This window comes from Canis lupus, chromosome 16, assembly GCF_048164855.1.
Source record: "Canis lupus baileyi chromosome 16, mCanLup2.hap1, whole genome shotgun sequence".
Lineage (NCBI taxonomy): Eukaryota > Metazoa > Chordata > Mammalia > Carnivora > Canidae > Canis > Canis lupus.
The window spans coordinates 57,385,605-57,401,009 of record NC_132853.1 but is presented as its reverse complement, the minus strand read 5'-3'; the positions used below and the strand labels follow the sequence as shown (position 1 = coordinate 57,401,009).

Below are 15,405 nucleotides of genomic sequence, written 5' to 3'. Positions count from 1 at the left end.
TGCTTGGCTGTCCTTGTCCACAAAAGGACGCACAGTGAGCTGTCCCCACGACCACCATCCCAGAAACCAAGCGTAAGGACAGAAGTCTCGTGGGTGCGTCTGCTGGCATGGGCTCAACACGGGGGCTGTGTGTCTACCCTGAAGGCCCAGAAGTGCTGGATGGTGAACAAGCCTGGAGCTGGCCCTTTGGGAACTCCAGGGCGTGAGGCGAAACCCCCCCATCAAGGGTAGCGTCTCCAGCAGGGAGTGCCAGTCTGTGGGACCAGGTTCACTGATTTTTAATGATCTAATGCAATTCAGCAATAGGCCTTGGAGGGTGCTCACCTCTGTATCGTCGTGTTCAGTAGCTCGCAAGTCTCAGGGACCCTGGAGGTAGCCTGAGCGCCTTGCCGGGGGAGCCCCCCTGTGCTGGGCTGTGAGGGGCCGGGTGGCCACACTCAGCGGGCTTTGGGCCGCCTTCCCATCCTGTGGCCCCGTCCAGGACCGCAGCTGCAGGACCAGCTGCCAGCGCTCTCTGGGTGCACGCGCAGGCCGAGTTTTACTCCCTCACCCCTCTCTCTTCCCTCGGACACCATCAGCTGTGAAAGACCACCAGAGGACAGCAAGGCCCAGCAGAGAGCCTGTGACTGCCCCCAGCGGGGCTGGGGCTGCGCGACGGGAGCGGCTCCAGGGTCCCAGCTGCAGCCCAGAGCCCTGGGAGTTTCGGGTCGGATGTGATCACCTCCAAGCGTGCGCCACGGCAAGGGCCTGGCGTCAGCCTGGCATCATTGTCATTATCTGCCTCCCCACGGCGGCTAATAGTTCTAGAACTCTTCCTGCGTGTGTGCCAGGCCTGATGCACGCGAGCTCACTGCATCCAGAGAATAACCCTCCTGAGATTTAGGGGTCCGAGAGCTTCCCCAGTGTCATATCGTCAGTGGCAAAGCTGAGGACTGGATCCCCCCACATTCGCTGGCTCCTGGCAAGAAAATCAGCCACGCCGGGGCTGCCTGCCTCTTGGCCAGCAGACGTCCAGCCGGGCTTGCAGGAATGCTGCCGTCAAGAGGCAGGACGTGCAGCGCGGACCCCGGGGCCCTCGGAGGTGCTGGGACAGAGGTAAGAAGCCCCCACATGGCGCTGTCAGATGGCATCCCCAGGGAGGCAGGAAACCGGGCTGAAAATAGAACCGATGTTTGCTCATTTGATTGTAATATCCCTCTGACTCGCATATCGGGTGCCAGAGCCGCTAACTCTGGGATTGCAAAATCAACCACGTGACTGAATCTATGTATCCTGTTCCAGTATAGACAAACTCAGCCCTTAGGGTACGTCTGACCCCCCAACTCCCCGCACCACGCACACACACACCCCACACACACCTTCTAGCCCCACCTCCACATAAATGTGTTGGTGCTTTAAGAAAACTCCATACGATGCTGAATTTCATTTATTGAACCAAAAATCAGGAAGTAATCACAAGGGAAATCTGGCATCATGAAAGCCTTCCTACTGGGGGTTCCTTTCAACGGCCTTTCCCAGAACACATTTCAACACACGATCTGATATCCCGGGAAGGTGTTTATTGAGCAGACTGCAGGCCACTTGTTTCACAAGAGCAACAACACGTCATGCACTTGGAGTTTGCAGTATTTATCGATGATGATGATGATGATGAAGTCACCATCGTGAAGCTTAAGCAAAAGAAAATCCTTGAGGACGAACGCTGGCACCACTGGGAGGGGAGCTCTTCATTATTTTGTCCAAATGTCCAGGTTCCCTAACTGGGTGGCTGTGTTCTCTGTGCAGGGTCGGGTGGGAGAGGGTCCACGTTGGGGCCTGGAAGTCAAACGCTCTTGGCTCTCCGCACAGCTGACGAGGTCAGCCTTCTGCCCCGCCCGAGTGCTCCCGACCTCAGTGATTTCTAGGGGAGAATGGGACCCTGGATGAATTCCAGTTACGCCTTTTGTTAAAACCAGGCTCGTCACAACTGCTGCTTTGTTTGCAGTGGACCGAGCACCCATCTGGGAGCCCAGCGCAAGAGGCCAAGCCCCAGCTGCACCACTATGGACTCGCTGTGTTACTTTGAGCACACGTCTTAGCCCCTCTGGGCCTCAGTTTCTTCCTCCCAGTCATAAGAGAGCTGGATTAGAACAGTGATTCTCACCAGGGACAGTTTTACCCTCGCAGAGGATAGTGAGAAATGTCTGGAGACACAGTTGGTTGTCACCACTAGGGGATGCCACTGGCATCTTGAGGGTAGAGGTAGGGATACCCCTGGACATCCTACGATGCACCAGAGAGCTCCCACACCAAGAGACTACGCCACCGGGAATGTCAACAGTGCCGAGGTCGAGAGACTCTGGAGAAGACAAGTCAAGACCAGGCTATTGGGACGACAGGATGGGATGTAAGCTGGGGAAGTCGTCGAGGCTCACTGCCTGTTCTCATGGTCCTTGAGGCCTTCCAGAGAGTCTGGTGACACCTCCCAGAAGCCTCCTCCCGCTCTGGGAACAGCAGAGAATAGGTAAGAGCTGATGGCTAAGAGCGCAGAATGTCCCATTCAGGGATCCTGCGAGTGTCGGCGACCGAGGCCCTGTCCATCCTGCCTTGGTTTGTCGCCCCCAGGTAGGTGCCCCTTCAGGCGAACACCACGACGCCCCCTGAACCTGATCCACGTGAATGCCCTGTTTCCAGAGGCAGAGAGACCCACACTCTTTATTTCCTTTTCACAACAACCCATGTGCTGTTTCAGACCTTCACTGGGGAGTCAGAGCCCAAGCAGGATGGTCCGCCAAGTCCAGCGGCCCCGACGGCCGCTCCCCCACCCTTCCCGCAGAGCAGGCTGGCGTCCCCGGCAAGTGCAGAGAAGTGCTCCCCACTTCAGTTTGCATCTTCTCTTGTGACTTTCCAAACCAAACAGCTTCTTGGGAGGCACGCTGAAGTGTTTAAAAATGAGGCAATAAAATAAATCACTTGTTCTCGGAAGACAGCCTGTTGGTTATTAGGCTGCATGTTTCTGCTGAATAAATGCTGACCTGGGAATGCTGACGGGAGGGCCTGCGAGCTGCACAACCTGCGCAGGCAGCAGCAGGCCCGGGGACACGGTCCCACGGGGAAGAGCCCTCTTCGGGTCCACGCGAGGCCCCTCTTGGCTGCAGTGGGCCACCATGGAAGGTGTCCAGGGGGACGCCGGGCCTGCCTGGCATTAGTGCTGCAATTTATTCCTGCGCTATTTCAACACTTAGGACTGTCTCACTGTCCACAGGCAGCTGCCCGGCTGGTTCCGGACCTCCCCGCTGCCGGCGGCCATCCAGCTCTGCCTTCTTGCCCCGACCAGCCACAGTCCCTAAACATTTCTCAAGAGGCTTCTTTTAGGATTTTATCTTGAAGTCATCTCCACACCCAGTGTGGCTCTCAAACTCATGACCCCCAAGATCAAGAGTCGCACGCTCCACCGACGGAGCCGACCAGGCGTCCCCAAGAGGGTTCTAAAGAGCTGGAAGTGAGTTCTGTCCTAGAGCCACCAAATCTGGAGACCCATTAGGATTAATGAAGTCATCGTGTCACAAAAACCAACATCAGATGCGCCAGAGATTTAAATGTAAAGAATAAAACCACAAAAGAAGCCAAAGAAAATGTAGGAGAATTTCACCTGGGGACGTCCTTTCTGAATAAGATGTAAAAGCCAGAGGCAATTAAGGAAAGGAAAATATGTTTCATGTCATAAAAAATTTTCTGCTCAAAAACAAACAAAAAGCCTAAGCCACGTGACAGACAGAAGACAGCTGCTCCCATCTCGTGCAGAGTCGAAGTTGCAAGCTGGTGGCCCCGAAGGACCCCTGGTGCCTTTTGGGGCCTGGCCGCCCTGCCCCCACTTCTGGCCTCACTTCTCCATTTGTCAGGATGAGCTCCTTTCTGCAAGGGTGACAGACAAACCCCGACGTCATGGCACAACACAGCACAGATTCACTTCCCACTCACAGGAGCCCCTGAAGCTCGGGCGGCTCTCCAGGGCAGCGGCCACACCACGGGGGGACACCGACCCAGGCCGTCCGGGGTGAGTGCCTCCCCACCCCCAGAGGTGGCATCATCACTCTGTGGCAGATGGCTGGAGCAGAGCACGTGGGCCACGGGCCGCTGGGGGCTGGGAGGCACGGGCGGTCACGGTGCCCGGCGAGCCGAGGTCTCTCTGCCACAGCCCTCCAGCTCCTCTGTTCTCGGGCACTCACCCAGTGGCACTGACTTGATGCTATGTCTTGAACACTGAACCTACACCTGGCCCGTGGCCTCTGCATTAGCACTTCCCTTTTTCTAGAATGTTCTCCTGGAAATCCTTCGAGTGAGGCTTTGCCTGCTCACCCTGTTGAAGACTGCGACCCCTCATGTGCGCCCCCTCCTCCTGCACCATTTGGGACAACAGTCAGGAAGAAGATCATCTCAGCTGTTTCAAACAAAAGGATCTAATTTAGGAAAAGGGCTATTTGGCATTTGAAGTGGAAAGGACACAATGGGGCTCCCACGTGTAGGCAGGAGCTACTCACCCAGAGGCGGAGGGTCTTCTGGAAGCTGGGGCTGCAGGGTGGGCTGGCTCAGGGCATCAAGGGTCACTCGAGAGGTCGTGGGGCCCAAGGGGGGCGGCACGGTCTGGGGGGACTCAGATCTCTGGGTGGCGCACTTGGCCGGGCATCGTCCGGCCCCCGAGTTAGGACGCGCGCTCCGTCAAAACGTGTGGCTCCACCCACCCTCCTAGAACAGCCAGGGCCCACGGGGAGCATCAGCCGGTGTGACTTGAACAAAGGAATAGAGGGTAATGGGAAAAACATGTGCGGCCCAGGGAGATGGAAGGACATGGTCCTGCAGACAGAAGGGTGCTCTTCAGTGGGAGAGAAAAGGGTTAAGAGCAGAATCAAGAAATGCAGCAAGGAGGTGGGCCGGCAGTGGAGACGGCAGGCAGCGTGGCTCTGTCTGGTGGCCCGGCTAGAGCATGAGGCATGAGGGACAGAGTGAAGCAGCGTGTGGTCTGCACACTCAGAGAAACACGTCATTACACACGTGTGTGCTTCCCCATGACCACAAAAGGTCCGGAGGCATCACCCAGCAGGTCAGAGTAGCTGTCTCCGGGGAGCTGGGGGCGCTGGGAGGGAGGGGCGCAGGGTCCGGGAGACGCCTGACTCCCCTCTCTTCTGTTTGGATTTTCACCACGACAATGACGAAGTATTTTCTTATGATAAAAACCATGAACCTTATGATAAAAACCACGTACTGAGGGGCGCCTGGGTGACTCAGATGGTGAAGCATCTGCCTTCGGCTCAGGTCATGATCCCAGCCCCGTGTCGGGCTCCCCGCTCAGCAGCGAGTCCCTTCTCCGTCTCCCTCTAACCCTCATCCTGCTCGTTCGCTCTCTCTCTCAAATGAATAAATAAAATCTAAGAAGAAAAAAAAAAAAAAAACCAACCACACACATACTGAAAAAAGGACAGTGACTCAGGTTAAGGGAGATACACCAGAGGGGACAGCCCCTCAAACACAGCCTTGTGTTCACACGTCAGGCCGGCGGCCGCACCGTGACTTGTCAGGGACCCCGGACAGCACAGGGGCTCCCTCGAAACCAAAAAGGCCTCTGGAGACCGGCCACTGCCATGGTCTGAGAGCAGCCACCCGCAGTTTTAGAAGAAAAGGGGGTGATGTGAAGGTGCCGACGTCTTCACGGCCCTTCGGGTGATTCACAGCGGCCTACGGTCCCGTGTCCAAAGCAGACACGCTGCAGACCCCACGTCCCACAAGGACTAGTACCTACAGAACAAGGGACTCGAGGCTCGGCAGTGAGGCGCCCGAAGACTCCAGTTAGAAGTCACGAAGGGACGTTTCGCCAGGAAGGCCGCACAGGGGGCAGACAGGCCGTGAAAAGGCGCGCATCCCTCGGGGAGGCCAACACAGACGGGAGCCCAGACCCGGTGCCCGGGGACGCGGACGGGCCCCCTCGCCGGGGCTGGCAGGGACCGCGCGGAAGGCAGTCTGGCCGCTGCTTGGAAAAGCGAACGTGCGACGAACCGACCCGACAACTGCACTCTCGGGCTCTCAGCCCCGAGACACGGAGTTTCTGTTCACATAAAACCCGTATGTGCACAAGCCAGCGGTACTCACCGCAGGCAGAACCAGGCACGGGCGCCACGCGGCACTCGCTGCGCTGCCACAGGCCGTGAACCGCGGGTCCGCAGCGCACATCTCCGAAAGGTCACAGACTGAGGGATTCGGTTCCGGGAGCATTCTCGAAATGACAAAACTCTCGAAATGACAAAACTCTCGAAATGACAAAACTCCCAAAGTGGAGAAGAGTGCTGAGGGGTGGGGACAGCAGGAGGGGAGTGTAGCCTCAAAGGCAACGAGGAGGGGCCGGAGGTGGAAACGCTGTGCCTTGGCCGTGGGGGTGGATGCATGACCCTGCGTGGGGGGAACCACACGGAGAAAAATACCCGGCCACAGGAATGAGTGCAAGGAAACAGGGGCGGGGGATCAGATGGGTGGGCTGGTGCTGACTGATCCAGGGCCTTATGGTTTGGCAGGTGTTTTGGGGGGGGATAGGCAGACCGGGTAAAGGGTGCAAGGATTTCTCAGTGTTGTTTCTGACAACTGCATGTGACTGCATCACAATTATTTCTTTTTTTTTTTTAAGATTTTATTTATTTATTCATGAAAGACACACACACACACACACAGAGAGAGAGAGAGAGAGAGAGAGGCAGAGGCATAGGCAGAGGGAGAAGCAGGTTCCATGCAGGGAGCCTGATGTGGGACTCGATCCCAGGACTCCGGGATCACGACCTGAGCTGAAGGCAGATGCTTAACCAGTGAGCCACCCCAGCGTCCCCACAATTATTTCAATACAAAAACACAGACACAGGCTTCTCCTGCTTTACCGTGAAACCTAATTCAAAAGGTTCATATGGATTTGCAATTAAAAAAAAAAAGAAAAAGTAACATTATTAGCAAAAAATAATAATAATAATTGCCCTCTTAAAGAATCCATGTTGAGTGGAAAAGCTGGCTTCTGTGCAGACCTGAGACCCTGTTTAATTTGCGTCTAGGCCTTGGTGGCAGGAGAAGCCACTCAATGGCACTGCCGCTTGGGCACATCCACCGGCCACCCGTAAGCTCATCGGCCGAGGGGTGGGGCCCCATCCCTCTCTAGCTCATTCCTTCGGTCACAGATCAGCTCACACAGGAAGGGAGAAAGGATCAAGGGGCACCTGCCACAGAATGACAACAGACTCCTGGCTCAGGTTCCCATGCACAACCCAGACCTGCTCTCTCTGGCTTCCAAACACGAGTGTTTCCCACTTGTCTGTCTGTGGGGATCGGCAGAGAGCAGTGGTTCTGAAAGCAGGTGCATCTCCCCACACGCCCGAGACTGTCTTGGAAATGTCCCAAGCAGGAAGTCCCCCACTTCCCTGCCTGAGGCCTGAGCGTGTCACAGCCGGCCCCAGGGGTGGAGCGGGGGCAGGGGGCTCCCTCCCCACTGTGGGAGCCCAGGGGCCAGCACTGGACACAGGGACACACCAACGGCAGCCCCTTGCCAGGTGTCCAGCCTGGACAGAGGCTCCCAGGGGCAGGGCACAAGGCGGGGCTGGCGCAGAACAGGAAGCAGGACACCAGCTTGTCGCAAGGCCAGACACAGCAGGGAGGATGCTCTCTGTACAGAGACGACACCTGTTCATGCTCACATTCTGTGCCCTTCCTCTGCCCTTGGTAAAATGACAGTAATTAACAGTCCACGCCAGGGCTGCGTGTGTGTGGTCGGTGTACACGTGTGTGCATGTGCACATGGGTGGGTGTGCACACACACTCCCATATGTCACTATTCACTATTTCTTTGGAAATGCTCTGGTCCATAACATCCTTAGCCTGAGGACCTGGACAAGCAGCAGCCTGACTCCACTCCCAAGTCACAGGGGTCCCACCCACTGCTTGGCAGGACCTGCCTTCTCACTGAGGGGCCTGCCTCCACAACACACCAGCACCTTCATTGTGCCGGATCCTTGCCACACCACCAAGCCACCCCCCGGCCTGACCCCACGAAGAGGTTTCCGGGCTAGAATGGGCCAACAAGTCAGTTCCACAGAGGTCTTGGGGTTGCACAGAGTCCATGCAGGGTTCATAGGAACACAAAGGGCTTTGTGGGGTCTCCTTCCCGGGGCATGGGGTCAGGGTTCCAGGTGCAGGAGCAACAGAGGCAAGGGCCTGGAGGCCGGGCAGGTATGGGGCCAATTCTACTGCCAGCCTAGGCTCAACTCATGAGAGCTTCTAGGAAAAGGGATTCGCACAGATTCCACTAGGGAGCTTTAGACATGACTCTGAGTCAACAAAAAATAATTTATCCACCTGCTCCTTTGGAGAATACTCAGACACCCGGGCCCAGTCGGAGGCCGTGAGTAAAGGGAGCAAGTGGGGGTCTGGCCCGTAGGTCTGCCCTCAGCACCAGGCTGGGAGAGGCACCTGCCACCCTCAGGAGCCTGCTCTCCCTGGGCCAGTCCCTAGGCACTCCCTCTGAGCCCTCCTCAGGCTGGGGTCCATGGGGAGGGGTGAAGCCAGAGACTCTGTGGCATATGCTGAGTGTTACTGAGGCTGAAAAGGAAAGATAAGGGGAGATGCACTGGAGGTAGTGGGTAGGGAGGAGGACCCCCAGAGGGCAATGGGGCAGCTCAGAAACAATGTGGCCTGAGCACAATCACTGGGCACCTCCCTAGCACCAGCACAGGGACCCCTTTGCCAGATGCTTCTCCAGGGCAGAGGGTGTGGGCTATCCAAGCAGGGGCTGTCACAGTGCCCAACTGCAAGCTAAGCCAAGCCAGCATGTTCAAGGGTTGGGAACAGACTCTGACTCCCTGAAGACCTCCAGGGGCCTCTTGCCACGTAGCCATGGAACATTCTAGAAGCAGAGAGTAGGGGGATCCCTGGGTGGCTCAGCAGTTTAGCGTCTGTCTTCGGCCCAGGGTGTGATCCTGGAGACCCGGGATCGAGTCCCACGTCGGGCTCCCTGCATGGAGCCTGCTTCTCCCTCTGCCTGTGTCTCTGTCTCTTTCTCTGTGTCTCTCAGAAATAAAAATCTTAAAAAAAAAAAAAAAAGAAAAAAAAAAAGCAGAGAGTAGTGTGCTCCTCCAAAGCTCAGGCTGATGTGAGGGCTGGTACCTCCTACCTGGGAGCAATCAGTGAGTGTGGGCTGATGGGTAAGCGCCCCACAGACTGGCCAGAGTCGCCAGGCCCAAGGAAGCAGCAGCTCCCAGGACCTGAGCACACCGACAGGGACGTCCCTTCCACACACTTCCTCAGGGTGCTGAGTTCTGTACCTGTCCCGGGGTGCAGAGGGTCAGCACAGACCCAGCACACCGCTCACACCAATGCCAACAGTGGGGCCCAAGAGGGTAGCAACATCCCTGCAGGAAGAGCTTGCAGCGACAGCTCCCAGCGCAGCCCCAGTGGGGACCATGGATTAGCAGTGGGGAGGGTCCCTTCCCCTTCCCCCTTCTGGAGTGGGGCAGGGCGGGTCCGCAGAGCCTTTCCAGGAGCAGGGCCCACGGCCCGTGATTCATTCTTTTTCCCTTTCCTTCTCTCTTTTTTCCTTCTTTCCTTTATTTCAAATATTTTATCCATTTATTCACAAGAGACAGAGAGAGACAGAGAGAGAGAGAGAGAGGCAGAGACACAGGCAGAGGGAGAAGCAGGCTCATGCAGGGACCCCGACGTGGGACTCGATCCCAGGTCTCCAGGATCACGCCCTGGGCCAAAGGCAGGCACCCAACTGCTGAGCCACCCAGGCGTCCCCCATGATTCTTTTAGAGGGTCCACCACAATGTTTTAGCCTTAATTGCTTTTTCAAATAAGAAGGAAAAAATGAATTCCTTAATGCTGAGTATATAATGAATCCAGGCGGGATCACATCCATCTCTATACCAACCCCGCACTGAAGTTAACTCATTAACATTTTTGTGAAGTGAGGCAAAGTGTAAGGCCCCATGGGGTCAGAGTACAGTGTCTGCAGGACCAGAACCTATGAGGCCTCGTCCCACATTTACTCCACAGATGCTCTGGAGGTATATGCCCTGGCCAGGCACTGTCCTAGGCTCTGATGGAGCAAACACTCCACCTCATGACCCCGCAGAGCTGTGCCCCCTGCCTTCCGGCTGGTCAAGCCCCCCACAGAGGGTGATGCATGGAGAAGAGAGAAGGTGCTAGAAGGGCTGGGTACAGCCCTCCAGGGCTGGCTGTCCCCCACAGCCCCTGGCTCCAACAGGTGTTCAATCCAACAAGCTGTCTGTCCTTCCATTCCATGGGCGCCAGGGCGGAGGGGCAATTGGGGGACATATTAGCCCCAGGACCCGCTGCCACCCCGTGGCCATCTCATTCCCTCTCGGGAAGAGGGAGGTGAGTGTGCCGTCAAGCTGTTCTGGCCTGTCCTTTAGTGGCATGTCCTCCATCAGATGCCTAGTGTGATCTCTTCCCAGAGGACCCCAGAGACACGTCACGCTCTGGTGTGTCCTCGGCCCCTGGCACAGTACTCTGCTCCTGTGCCCTAGGCACAACCAGAACTGTATAGAACTTGTCACGTTTGTAGAGTACCTGGAAGTGAACAGTCCGGTCTAATCGTCATTTGCGTGTTGTCTTGACAATGGCCCTGGTAAGGTGGCCTGCCTCCTCACATTTCGTGGTCATGACAGTGACAAGATGGAAGGGACTTTGGAGGTCTCTGGACGTGGCCTTCACAGTGCGAAGTGGGGCCCAGGGAGGCTAAGTGGCTTGCCCAACATCTGCCCGCCTCCCCTGGGGCTGCTGGACTCACAGTCACCTGCTTAGGTACAGCCCCCTCCCTTCTCCAGGCTTTGCCATCCTCAAGCTGTAAGATCTGGAACTAGACCATCCTAGACTTTCCCAACTCGGCTTTAACGGTCCATAATTTTATTCTACATTCAGAAAAATAAGCCTATTGATGGAAAAACTGAAACCAAAACACACACCTACACAAACCAGAGAAAGATGATTGCAGATTAACCAGGTTCTTTGTAAAAGTCAAAGGCTTTGCAATTCCAGGGTTTGGGAGCACACTTCCCATATGAGGATCCCCCAGAGAGTCGGAATCAATAGAAAGCATATATAGAAGGAAATCTGATATAGGCAATAGGCTCACATGATTATGGAGGCTAACAAATCCCAAGATCTGCAGTCAGCAAGCTGGAGACTCTGGAGGGCTTGATGGTATTATTCTAGTCCAGCAGGTTTGAGACCCAGGAAGAGACTTTTTAGTCTGAAGGCAAGAGAAAGTGGATATCCCAGTTTGAAGACTATCAGGCAGGAGGAATCCTCTTTTCCTTTGGGGAGGGCAGCCTTTTGTTCCATTCAGGCCTTCAACTGATTGGATAAGGCCCACCTCATTAGGGAGCGATCTGCTTCACTCAAGTCTACCCATCTAACTGCTAATTTCATCCAAAAAACACCTCCACAGAAACCTGGAATGTTTGACCAAACATCTGGGTACCGTGTGGCCCAGCCAAACTGACACATTAACTGTCGCACCTCCCCTGAGATATTTTAGGAGACACAAGGGCTGGAGAATCTCCACCCATGGCTCTGACTTGCAGGGTAGAGCTGGAGAAAGGACGTCATCGTCATCACCGCCCCAGCGGGGGACGGGGGATGCGTGTCTGCAATGTGGCCACAAGGTGGCATCGGGGGAGGACATTCCCGGCCAGGGCGGTGACCACTGTCAGCGGCAGGGGGCCGGACAGAGAGGCTCCCCTGGGGGCTGAGCTCGGGTTTCACTGGGGCTGGAGCACCAGGGCTGACAGATCAGGGGTGCAGACTGGGTCAAGCCCACAGAGACCTATGCTCTACAGACGGAGCTGGGAGCGTCCTCCTATCTGCCGCCGGGCCTGTCGCCCCTCGCTGGTTCACAGGAATAGCCCAGAGACAGCAGGCAGCACCCTGGTCTCTCCTTGGTGTCACATGCACCCGAGCCGTTGTTGGGATTTGAATATCCGAGGGCTCAGGGTTGTTTCTCAGAGGGTGTCAGCACGGGTCCTGGGGACCCATTCTCACCCCCAAAGACAAGGTCAGAGCGGATCCGGTCCCGGGGCAGGATGGGTGGCGGGCAGCACATGCAGGGGCACAGCCCCCGGGACCGGCCTCGGAGTTCCTCGCTGTGCCCGCCGCTGGCGCGCTCCCCGGCTTTGCTGTCCCGCTCGCGGCCACAAGCAGCACGGACGGACAGGCGCTACAGGTCGCAGCAGCTGCAACCCCTGATTTAGTGATGAGGACCAAGGAAAGGAAGCCTGAGTCCCAGTGAGAGAGCCGGTGTTCCTCTCCTTCGAGGCAAATTACCTGCCTAAGCCCTGGCTGAAAACACCTCCGCCCGCAAACCTCTGGGTTCTAAAATAAAACACAGATCCAGGAAAGCGCACGAGTCCCCCGAGGACTCAGAGCCCTAGAGCTGCCGACGCCCCGCGCCTCTCCTGACCGAAGGGCATGTCCCGGCCACGGGGGGCGGGGGGGTCACTGTTTCCAGGCAGACACACAGACGCATCCGCATCACGGACGGAGACTCTCAGATTAACCACGCTGATACCACCACTAACGTCATTACTAAAAACAGAACCTTTTGCGTGTGCTGTTCCTGTTTCCTGCCCCAAAGTTGTCCGTCACAGACACAGGGCGGCAGCCAGGACGCACGCAGCGCGCTCTCCCTGTTTGCGGCCCGCCGGCCAAGGCCCACAGGCCACACAGCCCTGAGCTCCCCCCCTCCGTGTCCCCCTCTACCCTGGGGCCCCCAGCTCGGCGGGAGAGCGAGCGGCCACCCGACGCCAACTTGCTGCGCAGACACCTGCCCGCCGTGTTGCTGGGCATAAATTCCTTTCTTTCCTTAAAAATCTCAATTATTCCCTTTCTTTCCACACAAAGCTCAGCCTTTGGAAAGCCTGACAGTCCCACACACCACCCCCTCGGCCCCCCAGACACCCGACGCTCCCCAAAGTACCTCTTGGCGCTGGGCTTGCCCGTCCCACGCTTGTGTGTCACCCTCACACTTCGGCTGCTTCACTCACCTTCGAGACACGTCCCCTTCTAGGTCTCTTCACCTTTGTCCTTTCTGATTTGTATGATTTTCCCTTTATGCTTTTCTCTTAGAGCCTTATCAGTTGTATTTTCCACTTTGTGTCCTTCTAATTCAGTCTTAATTTTTTAAAGATTTTATTTGAGAGCGAGAGAGAGACATAGCAAGAGAGCACGAGAAGGGCAGGAGGGGCAGGCTCCCCGCTGAGCAGGGAGCCTGACGTGGGGCTCGATCCCAGGACCCCAGGGTCATGACCTGAGCCGAAGGCAGATGCTTCACCGACTGGGCCACGCTGGCGCCCCCGTAGTCTTAATTTCTTAAGTGATTTCATTCATTTCTAATTCTTGTCACTGTTTCTGAACTTTTCTAATGCATTCTTTCCCTGTCATGTCTATCCTCCTAATGTCTTTTTGTTCATTAAAAAACAATAACCACCACCAGGCTCTTACACACAGGACACAAAGTGGCGGCTGCCAGAGGGACGAGGGTGACGGGGCACCAACCTCCAGTCCCGACGTCCGTCACAGAGACGACAGGCCCAGCACCGGGAACAGCCGCGGATACCGTGATGACGTGGTACCGGGACAGGCGGTGGCCACACCGGAGCCACGTACAGAACAAGGAATCCATGTGCCGCACTCCCAGAACTAATACAACACTGTGTGTTAACTGTTCTTCAATTAAAAAGAGAAACCGCGAACGTTTGCCTGTTTTGTAGGCGCATCGTTCTGGCTCCCTTCCCTTGTCTGTAGGATGCTCTTCTCTCACAGCTTTGTATGGGCTGGACTTTGATGCTTTTCTGATCCTTATTTTCATGTGACAGTATGTCCTAAACTTAGAATTTCTAATTCTACAGGGCTTGCTCCCTCTTCTGCTGTCTGTGGGAAGTTTAAAACCTGCGTCCCTCGGCTTCCAGAGCTTTCCTGGCTCCTGTCCTGCTTCAGCCTCCTCTTTCCCTCCTGAGGCCCCGTCCTGCTCCGTTCTCACCCCCTCCTGGGTGTGGGAGCCTTCCTAGCAGACAGCCCGTCAGGTGTGTGCTGGCAGGTGGACGCAGAGAGTCCTCCCCGGGCTGCTGAGGCTCCTGGTTTGTCCCTCTATTTAGGGTTTGTGCAGATATCTTGTTTTCCTGTGAATGATCTCCACAGGGGTTTTTTCATTGTGGTAGAAAACAGCAAATGTTGCCATTTTAACCTTATTTAAGCACACAATTCAGATGTCCATAGGTCCCAGGTTTTTTGGTCTAGCTGCTTTTACACGGGATGCCCACTACCCTGCTCCCAGAACCCCTGCTTTCCAAAGCCCTGACTTTCAAATGAAAAGGTTTCATTGGTTTGTCATGACAACATTTTACTGAGGACCCCTCTGCCATGACCGGAGAACTGAGAGGCGCCAGTATTACATGAAGTGATGTGTTTCAGGAGAAATGCATATTGGAGGCTTGGTGGCCCAACAGATTAGGACGTCCCACTTTGTCGCCATGCTCTGAGACAGCCCAGAGACAGCAGCAGGTACGGATGCTCACCTGTTTCTCATGCCATCACCGTGAGAATCCGATGCTAAACCAAAGGCTTGGTAAAAGCAGGCCTGACTTGAGGACAGGGAGAGAGCTCGGGGCACGGAAGGAACTGCTGGAAGCCCTGCCCTCCCGCAGCGGCTGACTGAGGCATCGGTGAGGCACTTAGGGGCCGCCGAGCAGGGAAAGGAGCACCTTACCTCTCTCGACTGCTGACAAACTAGAAACCCAGACTAAGCTATGGGTGTGTGGACATTCATGCCCCTGCTCCCCACCCCACATCCGGTCAGTCCCCCCTGCCAGCTCCCCCAGACCCTGCCTAGAAAAGCAAATGACCCACAGGTACCAACCAAGGCAGCAAGCAGGCGGTGAGTGTTCTGGCCTGCTTGGGCCCTACCACCCTGGCGCACCAAATGGCAAACAGCCGGGGACAAGGCGGCCCAAGTTCCTAAGGTCTACACGTGCCCTCTTTTTTTTTCTGAAGCCATAGGATTCAAGGATCTGTTTTGTTACTGAAGAAACAGTGCCTCGGGCACCAATGCCACAAGTCGTGTCTGACCTCAGAGTCCAAGGCACCTGAGCAGGTCTTCTTGTGGCTGTGAGGGAACCTGTGGGCACCGGGTCTCTGCTGCATGTCAGCCGCTTGCAGCTGCGATGTGTCTGCAGGACAGCCCGTTCCTGCACAGTGGCTCCCAAACTTCTAGAATCCCGGCGCTCGGGCTCCAGATGTGTCTGGCTCCAACTTCTAAAATCTCCTAAGGATGTCAAACTCTCCAAGGGAGGCTGCTGCTCCACATTTCACAGGAAGAAAGAGACG

General features: G+C 56.0%; 1 long non-coding RNA gene across 1 annotated transcript; it reads right to left on the bottom strand.

Moving 5' to 3' along the window:
• Positions 1-1,411: 1,411 nt before the first annotated feature.
• LOC140607216 (uncharacterized) lies at positions 1,412-14,411 on the bottom strand. Its single transcript, XR_012009337.1, has 2 exons — positions 13,579-14,411; positions 1,412-3,894 (listed from the first exon to the last, which is right to left on the bottom strand). It is a non-coding gene; the product is annotated as an uncharacterized lncRNA (long non-coding RNA).
• Between the last annotated feature and the right edge of the window lie 994 nt (positions 14,412-15,405).